Genomic DNA, 6427 nt, shown 5'->3' on the forward strand with positions numbered 1-6427 from the left:
TCTAAAATGTAATCAACACCAATAAGCTTCAATTTAGTCATGAACACATAATTAGATACATATCAAATTATTTTCAAACACAATTCACATATTCTCAACAATTTCAAAAGTTAAATATCAAACTTAAGCCAACTCATAGTTTATATAAAATGATCAATCCATTTTATATTATAAGTCATAAGTTGGTCTAGAACATAATTATGACAATTCAGATAATTTCAACCCTAATTATCACATAAAACTCATAATGTCACAATAAACATCTCTTCTCCCCTACCTCCTCCCTTTCCCCCTCCCCCTCCTTCATCCCACATTCACAACAACAAATACAAACATATAACATCGTCCACTATCTTGCAACACTCCCCCTCCCCCAACAAAAATGTATAAACTTTAATTTTTTCTTCCCTCCCCCTTTTTTCACAATAACAAAACATAAATATTCTTCCCTTTCCCCTCCCCCCAACACACACAAAATATTTAGAACATCACAAATCACAATCAATTGATGAAATCACTACACACAAGTTAAAATTAATTTGATTAATATGAACATAAGTTGAACTAATGCAATTACCTTACTAATAGAAGAACTTCTCCAGTGATTCTTTCTAGAAATTCATTCATTTGACCGAATCTTCTCTCGTACTCTTGACGTTGACTTTCTAACGCTTCTTCCACAACAGCTCTATTTCTTTCATTCTCTCGACTTTCAATCTCTGTGCGTTTTTTTTTCTTTGCAAGGCGTGCCTCTAGTGATTAGACATAATCTTGTGGGTACGTTTCTTTTTTACTTCGAGGTGATTTTGGTCCATATCCCATCCCTTTAACATATTTTTTTCCATTTATCACTCATTGGCATACTTGAGTTTTCTTGCTCTAGTTTTAAAGCGACCGTTTTCTCCTATATGATTCAAAACAAACAAATAAATGTCATACACATCAAAATATTTGAAATTCATATTATTCATTCAAATATTTTAAATAATGCTTACATATGCTTCACGTGTTGCATCGTCAATCTAGCCTTTTGCAACAGACCAATGAGTTTGGTAGAAGGTGTCGATGAGACTTAAATAAGTGTCATCATCCCTTATCCTAAAAAATAATACTCAATATTTGTAAACAATATAATATAGGTAACCATGGATAAAGTATAATATCATACTTTTTCAGCTCGATGAGATAGAAATGATTTTGTTCCAGCACAAGGATTGAAAGGGAGTTTGTTTCTACTCCTTTTTGTTTTTTTTTTCCTGAATGATTTCACGCATTAGAATGTATAATTAAAAATGTTGTTTACTTATGTATTAAAGATTAATTAATAGTTACCTTCCATGCAGAAGACTCCGATTTATCACACAAAAACTCTCATTCCTCAGTTGTAACACCTTTATACGGTTGTTGACGAGCTTGCTTTGGATCACCCAATTTTTTATAGTACCGGTATAATCTCGCTTTGTAGTCCTTAAATCGATTACCAATCTCGTATTCCATGTAACTTTTGATATGTGGTTGAGAGTAGTCCATGTCAAACTTATTCTAAAAAAAACTCTTTAATTAATATTGCATCGTAATTAAGTAAAGAACTATATATTTTTAAGAAATAGATGCCCTGGTTTATTATATTTTCTCTTTTCTCAACATTATATATTTGTATATATTAGCAACCCACTTGAGTTTCAGTCCAAGTGGAAAATTATTGGGAATGTCCTAAAACTCGCAGTTCATAATCATGGAAACATATTCTATTTATCAATAAAAGTGTTATTGAAATTGCATTATGTAATAAAAATCCAATAAACAAATTCATGGTTATAGTATGAATACAGTAACTTTATGGAGAGACATAAAAGAGGAAAAAATTATAGTATATAGCCAAAAAGGTCTATAAATATATGGATGAGATTGAGTACCTCGTCCTGGGGACACTATAGATGCGACCTACTTTATATACTGATACAAATTATGTGATCCCAAAATCGTTCATGTGGAGACATGCGAGTAGAGACATCCTATGTAAAAGAGTTTTGCATAAGGCTAAACCACGAAATAGTCACTTTTTCTTTATAACAGCTGATTACTGTTAAAACTGACTATTTCAATTCGATGACCTAGGGTAACTTGATCTTAATCCTGAGCTAACTATGAACTTCTATTTATTCGGGATTATCATTTGATCTTTATAGGTGAGATTAGTTCAACAACGCTGCTTAACAAGCCTCCCATTTTGAGAATAATCTCCCATGCATCATGGAGAGCCAACTGGAGAGCACGCTTGACATCCTTCGGATCTTCGAGCCTTATCCCACGCTCATGCAAGATCATATGGGCTCAATGGATAGATAACTGAGGACATAGTCCTGCAAGATGAAATTCACTCCTACCCGTTTTAGGGTTAGCAGATAGGTTGTTCCTTAAGTATAGCATCTAGCTAGTGAAGAACATCTAATCCTAAAAAAGAGTGGTGCAATTCTATATTTTGCCCATTAAATTTTTTGTTTTGACACCAAGAATTGATTCATAGGTAAGTAACGATGATGTCCCATGTAACATATTTTATTATGCAATGACTCTGATGAGACATCTTGATTACAAACTGGACATGTTTTATATCCCTTAATATTCTATCCTGACAAATTGCCATATGCTAGAAAATCATTTATTGTCCACATTAAAGCTGCATGAAGCTGAAACTTTTGACCACTATAAGCATCTTAAGCCTCAACGCCATTACTCCATAAATCTTTCAATTCATCTATTAGCAGCCGTAATAAATATCTATCTCTTTTCCTAGATATTTTAGCCCTTATATAAGCAATGACATGTAGAAAAATGCTTCTTTTATGCATTTCCATGGTGGTAAGTTATACGAAATTAAAATTACTAGCCATGTACTATAAGATGTACTCATGTTGCCAAATGGGTAAACTCATCAATAGCTAAAGCTAATCTTGCATTCATTGGATCTTTTGCAAACCAATCAAATTGTCTGTAAAAATCTTTCCATACTTCACCATCTGTCGGATGTCTTAAAATCCATCTGCATTCAATCTTTTTTCCTTAGGTCATCTCGTATCACTAGCAATATACTTGGAATGAAATAATCTTTGTAATCTTGGTTTCAAGGGAAAATGTCTTAAAATCTTGTGTGGAACCTTTTTTTCTTTCTTATTACTTACTTTGTAACAAGGTTCTTTGCATTGAGGACAAATTTCTGTTTTATCATTTTCTTTCCAAAATAGCATACAATCATTCTTACGAGCATGTATGCATGTGTAACCTAAATTCAAGTCACGCAACGTCTTTTTTGTTTCATAATAAGATTTTGGCATTTTGGTACCCTTAGGTAATGCTTCTTCGAGTAATTCTATAACATACCAAATGACTTATTGCTTCAATGATTAAGTACTTTGATATGCATTAATTTCACAAGAAAAAGTAAGGTAGAAATCTTAGTACAACCAGAGTATAATTCTTCATTAACCTCATCAAACATTGATTGAAACTTACTACTTCTATCTCCCACATTCTCACTTGTTTCAACTTTAGTGGAATTTTCTTCACCACGATATTTAACTTCAATGTTTCCCCCACTTGTCAAATCATTCAACAGTTCAAGCATTTCATTTCATTATCTAAATTTTGGTAGAAGGTTCTATATGTTCATTATGTGTTTTATCCATTCCCATAGGTTTTAAAAAGGACAAATCTTGGTTTTCACCATGATATATCCATCCACTGTCGGTGATGGTCATTCTATATGTGTATAAATCACATTCAACATCACGGGGTAGTTTCATTATGACATTTTGGCACATTTTATATGGACAACGTGTAAACCCTCTTGTATCGACATGCTTCTCTACCAAACTAATAAATGATCTTATTCCATCAGTATATTTTTCACATAATCTATTTTGTAGTTTTATCAAACTTTTATCCATAATTTATCCTATAAAAAACACATCATATGAAAACTTATCATAAACTTATCATAAACTTCTTTAAAGTAAACTAGTAGTTTTAGATGGGACGTTGATAGTTGTTTAAGTTCCATTGATAAAATAACACTCTAAGAATGTACTCTCCAATACGGTCCCATTAAAGATTTAAGATAATGTTTGTAAAAAGAGAAAAGAACCATGTCATCAAATATAAGATTGTTGTAGAAAAGGGAAAGAAAAAATAAAATGAAATGAAATGAAAAGTACGATTTTTTTTAATATATTTTGTAAATTGTAGATGAATAATATGAAACTGTAACTATGAAGTAGTATATAATTATTTTAGAAATAGATTCTTTGTCTCTTTGTTTTTCCCTTTCTTTTTTGTGTTCATACAATTTTACAGCCACTCAAAAAAAATAAATATAATGAAAATTGAACTTCTTAGTTCTTACTAAAACTTGACTTACAAAATTTGTTCTATCTTTCTTAAAAGAATTTTTGCATCTTATAATTTAATTTATTTAAAATTTTATGTGAGATTTATTAGATTATACGTTGTTTAAATTATTAGCATTATGTTGTAAATAGAGCATAGTTCGATTAAAATAAGATCAAATTATCAATCTCAAAATTTGAATTCAACCACTTTACCTTTGAATTTATTGTTGTTATTATTTAGTTTAGTTTAATTTTTCAAGTAGCCCACTCTCTCCCATTTTTAAAGGTATGAGTCTCAATTATTTAGGTATATACCCTAAATTAAGAAGTTTAAATTAGGTTCAAGTCTCTCTCCATCTCTAATATTTCTTTCTATAACCTAACTATAAAGAAAAAATAAAGAACCTTAAAGTTCTAAATTGATAGTCATTCTTTCTATATCCTAACTCTATATTTAACAGCCAGAACAGATGAAAAAGATGTTGCCAAGAATCAATCAATTTTGAATCCAAGTATGTAGTCTTTGAACCTAAAACCAAAAGTATGTACAATACCTTAAAACATAAAATCTGTCATCAAATGAAGCATTTGCTCAATTGAGTTTTATTCCAGTAAAAAAGTAATCTCATATTCCAAACTCAATAGAGAAGGCTTAGAAATCTCAGATAAATCAATGTTATACCTTTAAAACCAGCAGTGAACAAAATAAATTCAGTAAATTCAGCAACCAGGCTCAAAAACTCATGCAATCCAGGACATTCAAATACGGTCACGTAACTGATCTTTGGCTTTCCTTCAATTTCCTTCAATAGAGCTACCAAAATTAATCGATAAAATATATATTTCAAAGAAGGCTTAGAAATACTGTAGGCTTGAGAGAGAAATCTCCAGAGGTATCTTGTCCGAGGATACATATTCTAGCTCAAACCAATTCAAGCCAACTTCAGTTGCTTGAATGCAAATAACAGTTGGCAAACTGGAAATTTCGTAAGCACAAACCAAGGTTTCATCCAAATCAAGAACCACTTGAATGAGCAATTGAAGCATTAAATTTATAAACTGTATAATAACCTAAATGAGCAAGTCGGATGAATGATGAACGATAAACGTCAGACATCGGATGAACGGTAAATGAGCTCTCAGTGAATGTTGGATGAACGATGAATGATAAACGTCAAAAGCCAAACGAACGATGAACGAGCTCCTGTGATGATTAAAGCTTTCAGATGAATGAGTGGTCGATGAACGACAGATTGATTTCCTTTCACACTAACGAGCAGCCGAACGAAAGGGGAAAACTTAGAACCCTCGCTCTCGGGTGAAAGAAAGAGGGGAAAAGTAAAAGGCCTTGCGACGAAAGGAAGATTCGTCGCATCCTACGACGACTAAAGCTTTCGTCGCATGGCCCCATTAATTACAAAGCCCAATCAATCAAAAAACGTAAAAATACTTACGATCGAACAATCTTTCGTCGCATTATGCGATTAAATGGACTTTTGTCGCAGGCCGTGGAGCGTCAAACCTCCCGTCCATTAATTGGACCTGCGACTAAAGTCCAATTAGTCACAAATGCACTTGTGACAAAACGTATGTTTAGTCGCATAACATGACGATGTGGGCTTTCGTCACATGCCTTGAAGCGCCAAACCTCCCATCCATTAATTGGGCTTGCAACTCAAAGATACTTGTGTCGAACATACATTTTATCGCATCTGGCATCGTCAGACAGTGACTATCGATGTTAAACGTTGCATACTTGCGACTTTTGTTCGTTTCGTCACATGGTTACTGATAATGCGACGATTGTAGAATAGTTGCAAGTAATTCATCGGTAAAGGCCGAATTTCTGGTAGTGAATTCTGCCTTTGGAATTACTGTACAGAGTAGAATTTTTATAATAAGAGCAATTTCAACCGTCCTAGAAAAAGACTATTCCGAAAAGTAAGTTAAAATTTAAATCCTAATTTGGTATTTAAATTTTCAGGTTTATTCTATTTTTAATCTATGGATTTTCAAACATTTTATTTTAACCACGATAC

Source organism: Benincasa hispida, unplaced genomic scaffold (genome assembly GCF_009727055.1).
Source record: "Benincasa hispida cultivar B227 unplaced genomic scaffold, ASM972705v1 Contig508, whole genome shotgun sequence".
Lineage (NCBI taxonomy): Eukaryota > Viridiplantae > Streptophyta > Magnoliopsida > Cucurbitales > Cucurbitaceae > Benincasa > Benincasa hispida.